This window comes from Cygnus atratus, chromosome 2 (assembly GCF_013377495.2).
Source record: "Cygnus atratus isolate AKBS03 ecotype Queensland, Australia chromosome 2, CAtr_DNAZoo_HiC_assembly, whole genome shotgun sequence".
NCBI classification, from domain to species: Eukaryota; Metazoa; Chordata; class Aves; order Anseriformes; family Anatidae; genus Cygnus; species Cygnus atratus.
Genome location: NC_066363.1, coordinates 123,556,511 through 123,572,756, shown reverse-complemented (window position 1 = coordinate 123,572,756; position 16,246 = coordinate 123,556,511). Strand labels below are relative to the sequence as shown.

Below are 16,246 nucleotides of genomic sequence, written 5' to 3'. Positions count from 1 at the left end.
CTGGGTGCTAAGAGAGCCCTGTTGTGAGAGCACCAGATTCATCCTTCAGGATTCATAGTTCCCGAGGGGCAAAGCTGTCACGAGTGGTTGACATTTAAAGAAGAGGAGGCTGTCTTCTGTGAATGCTGTGCAAGCCTCTCAAAGGTTTTGAAAACAGGGGCTAAATGCAAACTATATAAAGGCTTGAAGGGCAGCATGCTCCTGGTAACCTGTGTGACTATGGGTGCAGGTTGCTGTGCTGGATTCAGGTCCAGAGGATTAAATCTGTTATTGGCCAGGGAATGCTGCTGGTGTTGACATGCATTCACATTCATTGCTTACGGAGGAGAAGAGAAATCTTCAGTGTTCATAGAAGTTGTTGAATATATTAGGATACAACAGAAAAATTATACGAAGACAGATTTCAACTCATTTGGAGTCACAGGAGGGATTAGGAAGCATTTCAGTGGTGCAGTAAATTAGTGCAGAGATCTTTCACCTCCAGCCACTGGGTTCAAACTCATGCGAAGCTGCAGGCTGATAAAAATGGAGTGATTTAAACTATATCCTTACTAGGGCGTGGCCATGTTTTCTTGTGTGTGACTCTCTTCAGTTGGGAAGAGATTGCAAATTTCCATTATATTCTAGTTCAGAATGTGGGATTATTGCATTGTAAATTTACAAAATTTACATTTTTGATTATTTTTGATACTTTTTCAAAGTTAATTAGGTATTTATAAGACAAACTTTGTCCTAATTTTATTAAAATGTTTCAGAACGGAGCTATTACGATTGTTTTAGTATGGGCATCATTACAGGAGCATGGAAGTTCTTTATTCTCTTACGTCTTTAAGAAGAGTTTGCATATATATGTGTGTACACATACTGTTTATATATAATAAAAACACTAAAAAAGGGAATTGTCTGTTTTTAAAAACCTTAAGCCCTTAATCTTTCCTTTTTATAATAGCTAGACTTGGATGTAGCTAATGTCATTTGGATGTTCAGTACAACATATGCTATGAAAGCACAGCCAGCTATATTGATAAGATAACCCTACTTCTGTGCATACTATGGGTGCAGATTTGAATTTAACACTGTTAAGCTGTGGATGCGAAATGAGAGATCATGTGAGGCCTTTTTCAAAAATCAGACCGTAAAACATACATTCGAATGATACCAAGTCATAAATTCATAAAAGTGAAACAGCTCCATGTTTATGTTTCTTTAACACTCCATAACTCAGACATTTTGTGTATATGTTGTGTTGTGGCATACGGTCTTCTTCTATCAGAAAGTTACAAAGATCTGAATAATGTTACATAAAAATTGGGAAAAAAGCTCTGGTATTTTTCATTGTTGCGATTACGATCTGGTATGTGGTATAGGTGACAGAACACCTATATCCTAGACAAGATGAGATACAACTTTCAGTAGGTATCTCTAACTGCATGAAATAAATATTATTTTATGCATTTATTTTATTTTAGAAATGTATTATCATCTCTCATTGCTGAGGCAATATTTTATTAATCGTTCTTTCCTGGAAGAAAAATAACATCTCACCAGTCAGTCAGGAATCCTTACAGTTCTAGAAGCTGCATAAGACAGCCTTTATAGACATGAAAAAGACCTTTCAGAGAATTAGAGGGGCATGGGTGTTTGTTAAGAAAAGCCCAAATGTTCCACTCTTGTTCATTTGAGTAATTCAGTTTACTTCAGTAGAAAGGACTATTCATGTGTCAGTATGAGGCACCTAGTGAAAAAGTACCAATTTGTAATTTCTTAAATAATTCATCTCTGGGGATGGATAATGCATATTAGAGCATTTTAATTATAGTGGATTGTATTTTATTTGCACAGCAACAGCTAGGGTATACAGCAGTTTTCAGGGTTATTGTGTAATGGGTTATGTCTCTGATTAAAGATTATTTATGTGTTGGGATTTTCATTATTATTTTTATTTACTTCATAGACATACTTCACAAAATATCATAGGCTGGCATCTCTACAGTAGCTCGGAGCTGCTCTTTAAAATGTCCTTGACTTTAAATAAGTATATAGCCAGAATAGGCATATTCTTGGCTTCAATGTAATTTGCCTTAGTCCACTCTCTGACAAGGCGGTTTAGAAGGGAAGAAGCCAGTGGTTTCCAACAGGAAAATTTATACTGGGGGAAATTCTGCTTTTGACAGTAACGCAAAAGGACACTGGAGGTAGGTGTGGAAGCACCTACTACAAGGGATTCCAAATTTTAATTGGACTTTTATTTGCTGCTGCCATACAAACAGTTGGAGAATTTATTAATAATTAAATAAAAACAGTAGAATCCTTCTGGCTGACTAGGCTTGGGGGGAGCTAATAATATACCACAGTGCTTTAACAAAGAGTCACATTTTCTGCTTGGGCCGTGTGCTGGAAAGAGCCTGATTTTGGGAAGAGGAACAGCAAAGGGCAGCAGACTCCTTCTCTGTTGCGTTTTCTTTTTTTTTCACATGTAGGTGGGAAGGGAGGGAAACAGCTAAGAATATTTATTTTTACCAGAAAAAAAAAAAAAGTTTGAATATTCTGTCTTCAATATAGAGAACCAGAACAGCCTAACTCCTGGTGCCCCTTCTCAGGAGGGTTACAGGGCAGAACATGTTTTCAGCTTTCAAGCTGTCCTCTTTAAAAGATGCTATCAGCTCGCACATGGGGCCTCCCCTGTCACCTCATACCAAGGACGTGCTGGGTGGACAGCTCTCAGGCTGCTGGGGGCCCTCATGGCTCTCCTCAGCCTAAGCCATGTAGGCCTGAAGGTTATGTCATATGCGATAAACTTTTTATGGCCACCTGATTGCTGCCTGGTTTCTGATTCTTCAGGTAGTAAGTTGGTTTGTGGTAGAGTGGGGGAGGATGGTGTAAGAACTTTCTGGAAATGTGCCTCACAGCATTAGCAACTGAAACCAACCCAGAGTTGGTTGTTTCTTTTTTTTTTTTTCCATGCTTTTCAGTATAGTACTTTAGAGACCAGTAAGTGTGAGTTTAATTCATCCTTAGGGTTCCTTTGGGACATAAAAGGTTGCTGTTAGGCCTATTTTGCAGATGGGGAAACTGAGATAGTTTCAGGTGGCTCACTTCTACATGGCGAAGCACTGGTGGAGCAAAGACAGTGGCAGGAACACCTCCTGACTCCCAGCCCCCTGCCTCTTCTTCAAGCCATATCGTGCTCCTCCAAGCCCCTACATACCTGTACCAGCTGTAAGTGCTTCAAGGCTGCTTACTGCATCTGAAGAATGGGATATATACAAAAAAATCTGTCAAAAGTGTGATTTAAAGGCCTTGCCATGCATGACAAAAGAAATCTGTGAGAGCATCAGGCACAGGATTTGTTTTGGTGGCATTCATCTCCCTTGACTACACTGATGTTTTTCTCCAGTTCCATAACGCTTTCATTTCTGTACCTCTTCCTTGAAAATCTCTGACCCTGAGAGCCATTTAGAGGCAGGAGTCTTGCTGAAAACAGCCTCATTTACTGCAGTCTTAATTTGCTCTCTGAAAACGATCCTTATGCTATGCTGAGGCCATGGAAGAAGAGAGCATACACAGGCCTACAGCTGATGAGTGGGTCATAACATGTAAAAGAAAGGGAAATGAAATGCAGTAACATGGGGCAGCTTAAATTCTGGTGCTTCCTAATTTCATACTTGATAAAGCTACGTACCTTTAATTGAGATTTAGAATGTAATTCCTTGAGGTTGTTTGTTTCCTTTGTGTTTGTTGAGAGCCAGAAAGAATGATGTTACTTGCCATTGTAGCAACAACTTCCTACATATGTGATGATCAGTCATTGAACCCTGGGCCTCTAAGACTACAGCACATGCTGTTTCAGCTTGTTAGGGGATTAACAACTTTAGCTGAAAGCGTAATAAGCCTTTTATCCTTTAGGCACCAGCTATTACAGGGGGTATGCACCTCACGTTTGAACGGTGCCCTATCTAGCGTGATTTAAAAAGAAACAAAGAAGGAATGGAGGACAGTTGGGGACGCAGCCGTGGACTGAAAGCTAGAGCTGTACTGCAGGGTATCTTGAACCTCAGTAGTTTCTGCTTTCTTAATTGTTTTGCTGTTCACAGGGCTGACGCGCATGCTACAAAGAGGAGGACTGCTGAGGCTGTTGTTAATGGGGAATGTGCCTCTTGCTGTGTTGGAGCATGCTGTATTTCCTTTTTATTGCACCTGCAAGTGTTACTCTGGAGCAAGGCACTAAATTTTGTATACCGTCTGGATGTCAGCGAGCCTTTCAAAGAGGTTTTTTGTGTTCTAGTTAGAATTCCAGTTTGGGTTAGCAAACTGATATCAGAGCTATGGAGGAGCTCTCTGTTTACTTTGCTCTTGCCAGTGCTTTGAACTGGACTAAAAAACATTTTTATTTTCCCTTCATTTCTCAGGTAAAAAGGATGCCATTCTATTCCCCTACCCTCTCTGACAGCCTGTTTCATTTTGTTGTAAACAGAAAAAGCACTTTGTTTCTAAACTCTCGTTCATCTGAAAACTCTTTTTGGCTCTAAATCAGGAAATGGCTTAATGTGTTTTGGGCCATGCTTTTAACTGTTTATGGTGGACACAGAAACCTGCCTGGTGCATATTTTTTTTTGTTCCCCTTTTAACCTCACAAGAAATGTAGAATATTTCAGTATTGGTAGCATTTTGTTCCCTGAAGTGAAATCTGTCTTTAAATGTAAAAGGCAAATTATTAGTATGCCATTTGCGGTCTGAATTCACTATATATTTTGGATATGTTTGTCTTTGGACAAAACTTTAGTAGAAAATTAGAACAGGATGGGATAGAGTAGAGTAGAGTAGAGTAGAGTAGAGTAGGATGGTTCAGTTGGAGGGGACCTTCAAAGATCATCTAGTCCAACTGCCTGAAAGTTTCACCCTTCTGACTTTCAGTCATCAGAATATTGCCAAAACCCAGTCTTCAGCATCAGAATGTTGTCCAATGCCTGCCAATACACCGGCTTCTCAGCAAATGTTTGAAAGAGCATCACCTGAGGAGCTGTGTCAGGAAGCAGCGAGCAGGGGTGGCACGCAGGGCAGCATGTCCCCATGTGCTGGGCTCCGTCACCCAGCATCCGGGTGCTGGGGACAGGCGCAGGGAGGCGGCCGTGCTGCCTGGCAGGTGACATTAGTGTCAGCCGAGTGCGGAGGAATGCCACATGCCAGGAAATACTGCGACCACCTCCTGCATTTTGTATAAGCAATTTTCCAGTCTGTTGTCTTCTGTCAAATGCAATGTTCTAAAACATTTAAATAAAATAAATATTGCTGTTGAGTTATATTTAGGAGCCATGTAAAATTCCTCTAGTGAAACTCCCAGCCAGGCAAAACGTGCTGGCTTTCAGGTTTCTGTACCAGTCGAAGCTCAATCTGGGTTTGTTGAAGAGGTGGTTCATGAAATCTGCCATCCCGAGGAGGAGGCCTGGCGCGGTGCTAAGCAGGTAGCTGTGGAGATTTGGAGGGTGCCCCCCAAGCGGGCCCAGGTGGAGCAGAGGTTTTGCATACACGTCCCAGCCCTGTTCATTGCAGTCACCAAGATTTCAATTTTGCCTGTCTTTCTGCATGTGCGTTGCTTGTCTAACGAGCAACGTTATTGATGTGATGAATCCCAGTGCAAGCAGGGGCTGGACGAGATGAGAGGAGGTAGGTGGAAGGTAGGGTTGGAGCCTGCTCAGCTGGGGACTGCTGGGGACAACGGGGGCAGAAAAGGCTGACCTCAGCTGGGGCTGGCCTCCCACCGCCCGCCTGCCCATTCGTTCCCCCCAACAAGGCGCTGCTCCCCGCACACCACCCATAGCCCTTAGCCCAGGGGGCTTCCAGTGGCACCATTTTGCCTACTGTGACGTGGCCGGTCGGAGCACTCGCGCCTTCTACACTGGGTGATCTAGAGGCCCGTTGGGAGGCTCCTTGAGCACAGGTGAGTGAGGCCTGCATCCCGGTCTGATTTCTGGGTGGGTGCCAGCAGCGCAACAGTTTGTCATCCACGTGGCATCCACTGCTGGTCTCGTGTAGTCTCCAATGCACATTTTATTTCACTTTTTGCCGATACTAAAACACAGTCAAAGGTGTTTGGGTAAAAGCAGCTCTTGCTGTTACCTCTTCCTTTTCATGGAGCTGGGGGAGGGGAGGCATAGCATGCTTGCAAATCACTGTGGTTCTTCCTCATAAAGATTTCCAAAATAATTTCAAAATGTACAAGGATTTTATTTTAAAGTGTGTATTAATGAAGAAGCGTGCAGGTTTGTTTGCCGCAGTGGTGGTCTAGCTGTGAAGGTTATGCAATAAAACAGAATTTTAAACAGCACTTAAAATAGGAACACACATTGTCTACAAGCTTGTTTTATTTTTAACTCAGTAGGACCCTTCTTTTGTTCATTTAAAAGTTAACCTCGTTTGATAATATACTAGGAAGGGGCACAGAAACCTTTATTCTTCCAGAGGGTTGAATTCTTTTGTGAGATATGATAGACAAAGCTGGCATCCCTTTTACAAGATATGTAAAGCCTGTCTCCAGACATTGTGACATTGCTACAGACAGAGTTTGTCATCCATAAATTTACAGCTTATTTCAGTCTATTCATAAATTGACTAAATTTTTTTGAAAGAAAAAAATATATATAGGTGTATAAAATACCCGGTTACAGGTTGTGTTCTATTTAGCCCTTGATTGAAACGTATTGCTCCTCAGTATCTTTTAGCTATGAAAATTATAATATGGAACAGAGATTAGAATGAAATTATCATGGCTAGAAGGCATTTACTCAGTGGTGGCAGCCACATAAACCTGAGCCCTGAGAATGATGATAATACATTAGGTTCTGCATGCCCGATATTATTGCTGTACATTATGTATGTTTCATTTATACTATTTCGCACACACCAGCAACGCTGACAGATAGGTAATTACTCTCTGCGCCAATGAACACTTATCAGCACCGCCGCTGTTTATTGCTGGAATGAAGTGCGCTTGTCAGTCAAGGTCACTTGTTTGTGTGTCCTTTTTAATAGTTCTTTCACAGTTGTTGAACTTTGCGTGCAGTTCTTACAGCGGGCTTTCTGGGGCTTACTTTACTGCATAATGTGCCGCTTGCGTTATCAAAGTCATTTGTATTTATCACCTTAATTGATAAACAACCAAGTCGCAGGAAGCAGAACTGGAGATACCAAAAAGCATATTTTGCTAGTCACCTGATCCCGGGAGGTGTGTGGTCATGAATGACCTCAGGAAGCAGCGTTTAGCAGAGACCCTTGGACCGTGGTGTGCCACCAGCAGAAGCTGGTGAAATTTCTCGTTGTAAAGAAAAACGTTAATTTGATGGGGATGGATACCAACACAATTTGCAGACTGCTGTAGGGCTGCTGCTTGTGCTTTTGGGCAGAATATTTGCCATTCCTGAACAGGGCTCTTAGTGTGCATACCCTTAGGATATGCATGTGATAGACAAATCTACTTTGTTTGCCTTCAAATCAGTGTTTCCTTTTCTGCAAGAAATCTCACAGAAATTCAGTAGTACTGCATGAGATATGTTTTCCAGGCTACGTGTGTGTCTGTAAAAATCTTTCTGTTCTTCAAATTAATAGTGTCAAAGGCATTATGGCAAGCCCATAATTTCATTGGTTACAAAGCAAAAAAATTCTCAATTTCCTTTCCTTTCCTTTCCTTTCCTTTCCTTTCCTTTCCTTTCCTTTCCTTTCCTTTCCTTTCCTTTCCTTTCCTTTCCTTTCCTTTCCTTTCCTTTCCTTTCCTTTCCTTTCCTTTCCTTTCCTTTCCTTTTCTCTTTTGCTTCTCCTCCTTTCCTTCTCTTCTCTTCTCTTCTCTTCTCTTCTCTTCTCTTCTCTTCTCTTCTCTTCTCTTCTCTTCTCTTCTCTTCTCTTCTCTTCTCTTCTCTTCTCTTCTCTTCCTTTTTCTTTTTTTTTTGCTACTCAAGCTTTATTAGGAAAAAAAAAAAGAATAACCTCTAGGATATAATAATTTATCCAGTCAAGATAACTGTAGCTATTTCCTTAAGCCTGTAATCAGCCTGAGTTTGTGTGTTGTGAGATTTATACCGCAGTTACTTATTACCAAAGAAACAGTTAAAAAGGATTTATGTAGCGCATGCAGTGTGTGTGTCTGGAATTTTTGTACATATTCCTAACTTCTGTACTCTGGTATCTCCTTGGTCCTGTTAGCAGAGGGCACTATTTTGAAGTGGAGACTGAGCATTCAATTAAATGCAAATTTTATTCAGACATTAAAGCAGAATCACATTCATTCATTAAACTCAAATGATGCTTTTATTTAGAAAAATATATCAGCACATGGTAGCACCACATGCTGCTTATAAATAACTGTGGTGATCTGGTTGTGCAAAAGTATATAATTTCATTATTAAAGGATTTAAACTCCTTACAAGGTGCATGGTGTCCATGAATGTCTCACTTAATTTGATTACATCCATAGAAAAAGAATTTCACTTACATGGGAGGCAGTGGATCTCCTATCTTACGGTGCAGTTCTAATGCATTATGATCCCAATCTCACACTTGAAGGTGCTGACTTTGCTGGATGCGTTTAATATTTCTGATGCATAAATGCAGATTTGAGCAATTCGGTTCGTTTCTGAACTTAGCCTGCCAAGATTCCACGTTTTCATACCACTTCCTTTTCTTAGTTCTTAGTTACCAGAGTGTTACAAAGAAAGGGTTTTGATCTCATGTAGATAGCATAGCATTAATTACCCTGACACTAATTAAACTGCATCAAACAAATACCACCGTGTTCCTCAGGGGGACAACAGAAGGCAGTTTAAAATAATTACTGGAGCTTCATGCATGTGTGAAGTTTTCATTACTCTTAGGACACGAGCAAAAGAGATTTGATATCATTAAAATCCCCCCCCCTTCAGTGTTTGCAAAAAATGACTAAAATTTCCTTGGAGCATATTGATGTCTAAATAGTAGTGATTTCAGTTCTTGCAAATAGTAACTTTTCTTTAAGAATTGTAAGCCTGTGAAGCAGGAACAGGTGTTCCAGTCCACATTCTGGTATGATTATGTATTAGCTTATGTTTGTCAGACCATTTCATTAACCACCCACTGCTATCACATATACATATACTTTGTTCTTTCTGAACCATGAAATGAAATGCATATATCTTCACTAATGCTTGCTATCAATGTAAATGAGAAAAGGAGGCTTATTACCAATCACCGCTGCTGTGAAGCACACACCTCTGTACAGTTACAGGTAATAAACATCTTTTTGTAAGTAGGAAGCAAGATATATTGAGTTCTGCGTGCAATAAGAAGCAGGCATGCCTTCCGCTGTACTCCAGCATTAATAGATTGCAATTCCCAGCCATGTTTGCACATTCAACAGGACATCCTAAAGCGTGTTTCTAATCTCTGAACCAGACGGTATTGTTCCTTTTCATTCTCGTTTCTGTCTTGCAAATGTTTTGGAGCTAAAGAAAACTTTTCTGGCCAGCAGTTATTGGGCAGCTTCTTGGAGGAAAATTAGAGCATATTTGCACCGCTGAGCAAGGGCCGGTTTCTGGATCAGCGGTCACTGCCGTCAGCATCCTGCAGCCCGCAGCAGCAGCAGCTTTATAGCCCCTTTTAAAAAGTGGGTGGAAGAGTGTCAGGAACCAAACAGCGGCAAGCAAAGATGACACAAGAGACAGTAAATGCACAGAATCTGGAGTTCCAAACTTGATGTGAATGCCATATTTCGCTAATGCTTACTCGACTATGCATGAAGCACTGCTTTCCCTTCTCCAAGTTTGTGTGCATTTTGTATTTCCCAATGTCATAAAAAACAAGGAAACCATTGTATGTGGTCACATAGCCTGTTTATTTCTAGAGGTCTACACGGTGTTAGTAAACTTTGAATTTAGTCCTGATGGCAATTGCCTACAGTATTTGAGACAGCCAGCATTTCTAGAGCTGTGCCAGTCATAGCATTCAGAGTATGTGATCCTTGCTTGAAATTTGATTATTTAGAATTTAAATATATACAGTCATGTATCATAACCCACTTATTTTCTGTCTCCTCTGAAGGAACTATTTAAAAGATTTATCTGTGATGGAAGGCCCAAGGATATTGATGGTGATTCTTTTTTTTAAATTAAAGGAATGGCTTGATATTACTAAATCTGCTGCCTGGAATATACCATTGAATTAGTACTGTGCAATTGACAGACTAAGCAGAGATGATCAAAACTGATTGGAGAGGAAATACAAAATTAATCCAGTTGTAGGATTCTGCAAACCCAACAAACGTGCAGAAAGGAGTACTTTCATTTCTTTGTAGCCAGATGGTTTGTCCTATTTTAAGCTGATAGAATCTTCATGCATTTCTTTTGGATGTCATTGGTTTTAACTGCCAGACAGTATCTACTGTTAGAACTTTCCTTATTCCTGGATTATTTAAAGAGTATTTTTGGCACATTTGAATGATCATACTGTACACCAAGTTAATTTTTCCTTACACTTAGCTCATACGTGAAAAAAGTGTTTATATAATGAAAAAAAACCCTCTAAAATGAACAGTTCTTTTTTCCTTCTTTTGACATGATGTTGACAGAAGTCGCTTTGATGTAGTTTAGAGTCATGAATTTTCTATCTGTTCTGTTTTTCCTGGGGCTCCATCTATTCAGACATCCTGATCTGTCATTTTGCAACACTTTGTGAAGTGCTTGACAGATAGCGGTTTTGACAAGTGCTGGACATCAGCAGCAATTCAGAATAAGCAGTGTATATTTCTCCAGGTAAAGTGACAAAACGTCTAAAAGCGTAAGAAGAACTGTACAGTCTTCAATCACATTTAATGTTACAAAGCAAGACTTTTTCTGCTTTCTCCATTTGTTCTAGTAATGCGTCGTGGTTCATACTTGAGTATCTGCTGGAATTTGGGATTGAGAACTCTTTTTTTTTTTTTCTTTTTGTATTTCCTAATTCACGCTGTGATAAAAATGAAAGGGCTTGCTGAGTCTCAGATCCAGAAAAGTGCAGCACAGCTAATGTTTCCTGCAATAATAATTTCCAGTGTTTTCTAGTGTTTGACATAACCAATATGCATATGATCAAATATCTTTGGTGGTTTTTTTGTTTGTTTGTTTGTTTTTTTAATGCCATTTAATTCTACGAATAGAGTGTATAAAGAATATAATTTAGGAAAGTCACCAACACTGATTAGTCATTCTGTTTCCTGTGCCACTTCTCCGTTCCTTTCGTAATGACAGTTTATGTTATATCCCCAATAGGTACCCATGGATTCCATGTTTACATTATGTAGTATATTGAACATGTAAAACATTTCATATAATTATTTTGCATCTGTATTCACTCAAGAAACAGCTGTTGAAAGTTGAGGGGGATGCAAAATGGCACAGCCTGAAGATGTTCTTGTTCATTCAGCTAACTCCTTTTTGATGTGATACCTACTGGCAGGGTTGTGTGGTGAATTCAACTTCTTTGACAGCCATCAGCCCCACTGACCAGTAGTTTCAGTTTTTGTAGTTAGGGGAAAGATGAGAAAAAATATTTCCATAATTTGGATTTTTTTTTCAGCTGCTGGATCGAAAGCCCCTGCCAACAGCTATCTAAATCAACACCATGCCAACATGTTCTGTAGTCCGAAGGTCACTCAAACATCTGGCCCCACAGTCTTGTTCTTTAAGGTTTGTCACTGGGCAGCATCTGTTTATAGATTCTTTCTCAACCTCTCTTTGATCACTTTGACAGCAAAAAGAAGCTTCTATCACCCTTGATGTGTTAAGATAAAAATATCAAGAACATCAGACCGTTGTAAAATTTGGTGCAATTTCATTTCATACTGGATCTGCACCTTTAGTTTTTCGAGTTTAAATATTTTTCCCTTGGCTGCATTAGAGGGAATTATGTAGTACGCTCTGCTGTTGAGATTAAAAATATATATATATATATTGTCAGAGCTGATATGTTCAGTGGGAATGTGAAAATGACTACACTAAGCACGTCTTGCCTGGCTGAGCTTGGTCAGCATTTAAAAAAAAAAGTTTGGAAAGTGGGCAGAGCCTGCATATTTAGCTCTGGTCTGTTTTGACTAACCTTAGTTATCTGTGTCTGATATGTCTGCCCTATGTAGTCCTACAAAGAGGTACCTATTCCTTGAAGGTTTGTATCTGCTTCTATGTCTCTAGACACCTCTCTTAATAGTAATCATGAAAAAAATGCAAGTATGATAGCTACTTCCCTCTTTCCTTTAGTGCCTTATGATTAACTTCTGGATGTATTGTTTCAAAACAATGAGGAACTTCTTGCTTAATTCTATAAAGGGGTGAGTAGGCTCTCTTCACAGTGGTCTTCTGCTTTCAAAACCATTTCATAGTCTTTGCCAGTGTTAGAGTGGTTGTATTTATCTATGAAAATTCCTGAAGACTAGCTTGTATCACGATGGAACAGCTCTCAGGTGACTCGTCTTATAGAGTATTATGGTCCTACCCTCAGCAAGGGCACATTTTTAGAGATGTATAACCCAGCAACAGAAACAGCCTATAATATGAATACCAAAAAAAATATATATACATAGAATTATTTTTTGTTTATGCACTTCCAGAGTTTGTGGCAAAAGCTGCAGACAGCCCTAGAGTCCTTTGTTACTCCATGGAATTGGTACAGTATGGTCATGGCATCAGTCATTCGGGCTTCTTGATCTTCAGCAGAGAGGTGTCTGCATGAGAACTTAATTAAACGTGCACATGAAGGCCTTAGTCCTGTACATATGCCAAGGACAGTCACCTCAATTCTGTAATGGGATGTTTTTATAGGTATACGTCTGTTAGATTGAAACGAGCCGTGAACCCATCTCACCCAGCCTGTTGAGAGACAATAGATAACTAAAACTTTAGACTGTCATTGGCCGAGTATGAGAAAATAGCCATATGTGAAAACCAGGAGCAGACAGATCTTAGTTGGGCACTGTGTGGCCACATAAAATGATAAGGGAATGTGTATATCAAGCAGCTGAAATGAGGGGGTTACATCCCCAGTCTTCTCTCAGATGCCATCATCCTTGGCATTGGGTATGTGGAACAGGCTTGTCCCAGGCACTGGTGTGTAACAGGAAAGGGAGCATTGAGAGGTTGTACTGGTGGCAGCGTGGAGCTTTAGTTGGAAATTCCGTCTTCCCCAAGACCGGAGGGAAGCCATGAAGAGTCTTAGCAACAGAGAACAGTTTGATGTAGAGGAATAAAGCCGCAGGACAGGGCAGCCTCCTTTCCTGGTCCCCCACCAAAACACCCCAACCATAACATGGTCAGAATGAAGAAGGAGGAGCAGAGCCCTTACCAAACCATTTCCAGTAGCTTTGAAGGGCCCATCTGGACACTTGATGATATTTCTCATTGTATGAAAGAGGAGAAAGGTCAGTGTTCAGAGATATTTTCAGGAAGAAGTGGCAACATTTTGTTATAATCTAGTATGCAAAGAAGGCCAAGTCTAAGACTGTAGATCTGAAATATACAGAGGGTAGGCGCTTCCATAGTAACTGTGAAAGAGATGTAGGCTTTGAATTTAAATTCCAGCTAGCACATTTAATAGTGTATGAACTGTTTACGATAGATAACTTGAGGGTAATTCTGCCCAGTCTTTCTTTTTATTAGAACAATGCATTGTGAAAAGGGATTGATGGCACACTACAACTTCACTGATATTCTGCATCTCTCTTCTCCCATTTCTTCCTTGGTGTCATGATGTTTTGTTTGCAGTTTCTCTTTCTAGATGATCTTTCAAGTCTTCTTGGAAGTATGATCTGTACTTCTTTCCCTGTGTCTTGCTGCTTTAACTGTACATTGCTTCTGTCTTCTGTCTTCTCTTCTGTCCTCCATTTGGTCTCCTTGCCTTCAGAGCAATATTTTATCTATTCTCTTCTTCTACTCTAAGAAAATCTGACTTCTGAAGGGCCAAATTAGTGAGAATAAGTCATATTCCCCTTTATCCACTTACAGGTAGTAAATCATGACTCAGGAAATGTCTCAGCTGAAGGTCATTGCATAAGGAAGCAGAGATACTGAGACAGAAAGTTTGTCCACATTTTTGTATAACAACTGCGGTTGATATCACCTGCAGGAATCAGAAGGTTTCATCCTGTTGCTGGTGCTAGCATCAGAAAAATGTAGGTGCTTTATGAGAAAAATAAAGCAGATTTGCACATCAGAAAACTTGCTGTACCCTCTCAGGTGAGTTGTGGAGATCCTTATATTCTTATACCTACGGATAACAATATAACCCGCAAGCTGCTTAATTTTAAGCTTTAGATAAACAAGTAAATGTTCACACAGAAATTATCAAGGAATACAAAGACCTGGAAGAAAGAAAAATGCTGAACTCCAGGGAACAAAAAGGCAATATCTTAATCAACTTGGTCCCGATCCTATAGATTTTAAAGGGCTGTCCTTCCTAGTGTAAGAACTAGAGGGCATCAGATCAGCCTGGCAGGGTGTCTGTGGAAACCATACTGTCGGAACTAGAAGTTTGTTCCCTGGACTTCAACATTTTTCATTTCTTCTGTTTTCTGCCCTCCTTGATCTTTGGATGACTCCCAGATCTATTTCTTTCTTTTTCATCTCAATGTTCTTCATTGTTTTGCTCCTGACCCTGTTCTTTCTCTTTTGCCTTCCTTTCTTTCTTCACTCTCCAGGAACTTATCTCAGGCAGCTCTTCTGAGCATGGGTCTTTGGAAAGGGGTCTGCTGTGCTTAGAGACAGGACCCACTAGCTGAGGACTGAATGCTGTGGGCACATCACAACCAAACGTGCCTCTGCTCCCTTGCCATGCCAGGCTGGGCAGTGGGGATGGGGATCCTACCAGCACAGGACTGTACACGTCAGGCTGTTAGAAAATCGACATTTTAGTGGGATTATCAGCTCAAGTTTTGAGTCATAAAGGGCTTCTAATTTAGTAAGAATGTGGGCCTTTATTATGGCAGCGATCTCTTTAAAACAAGATGCATTAAAACATTGCTGCATATTGTCTGCGAGCACAACTGCTTTAAACCTCCTAGGACGAAGTCCCTGACTCACTGGCTGCAAGGCAGACTTGAACTGATGACTGTAGTTCATTTTCTGTGATGAAACTTTCAATAGCTGATACTGCAGGCTGAAGAGCCTTTCCAAGGCAGACTGGAGAATTTTATGTAAGCTCCTAACTGGACTGAACACTGTACAAAATGGTATACTACAGCAGCTTTAAGTATTTTGTCACATTCCTTACACAAACAACCAGGCTTGTAACCATTTGTGTCACCTGTAATTAAAAATGAGATAATCCCAGCAATATTATAAAGTCCTGTACAATTAATATCCATTTCCTATTTCCTTGCTGCACTGAAAGATAATTAGTTGTAAAGACATTTTTAGAAACAACGCAACGATCTTCTCTCACAAGAAGTAAATGTTTACAAAGTAAGAAAATTGATAATGCCATTAATTATGTGGCTATTGCAATAATCTAACCTCCTTGGTAGAAAGTTGGTGCCTAGGGACAGTATTATCCACACGTTAAATTGAAATTAACAATAACATTCTCTTTAGCATTACAGTCTAGGAAATGACAGATGTAATATAGCTGCAGCTCTACAGAGTTGCTTAGGTTTAGCTTTCAGAGCTGCTCTCGAAGATGCGGATCTGTATTCATCATTAGATATTAGTAGAAGACATGTCTCTATATTTTCTAAAAGGACATTTCAGCTAGAGATATTAAGACTTACCCTGAAGTGTATTTATAGGCTTTGCATTGCAACAATGCTTTCAAATTCCCTAGGTGAATTTTATCTAGATGATGGGTTAATGACACTGTATCCACCCCTTTTCAAACTTCAACCTATGTTTTCAAATTATTTACTCCACAAATAAGCATTCATTGATCACAGATTTTCTTTAATTGTAAACAATAAATTTTAAGTTTAGCCTTATTATTTCCAAAACAAATCTTAATGGAGGAAACAATAAACATAAATACTTAATTTCTACAATGCAAATATACAGGAAAATAAATAAAATATATGGTTGATAATAGAATGGAAGTTAATACACGGAGTTACTGCAAGCTGTTGTGCCAAACATTTTCTTGAAGAACTGTAAACTCTTTTAACCAATTGGGTATATGGATATAATTTACCTACAGCATTTTGCTAATATTACAGATGGCAGTAGAAGCTCAAGATTAAATTACTTATCTGGTATTCAGTTAGACTTCAACAGGT

General features: G+C 39.8%; 1 protein-coding gene and 1 long non-coding RNA gene across 8 annotated transcripts in view; both read left to right on the top strand.

Annotated features, from left to right (window-relative positions):
• LOC118259705 (cytochrome P450 7B1) overlaps positions 1–16,246 on the top strand; it is a 123,916-nt gene that overhangs the window by 66,459 nt on the left and 41,211 nt on the right. The gene's annotated exons all lie outside the window — the stretch shown is intronic.
• On the top strand, positions 11,610–14,149 carry LOC118259706 (uncharacterized). Its single transcript, XR_004782090.2, has 3 exons — positions 11,610–11,684; positions 12,252–12,322; positions 13,992–14,149. It is a non-coding gene; the product is annotated as an uncharacterized LOC118259706 (long non-coding RNA).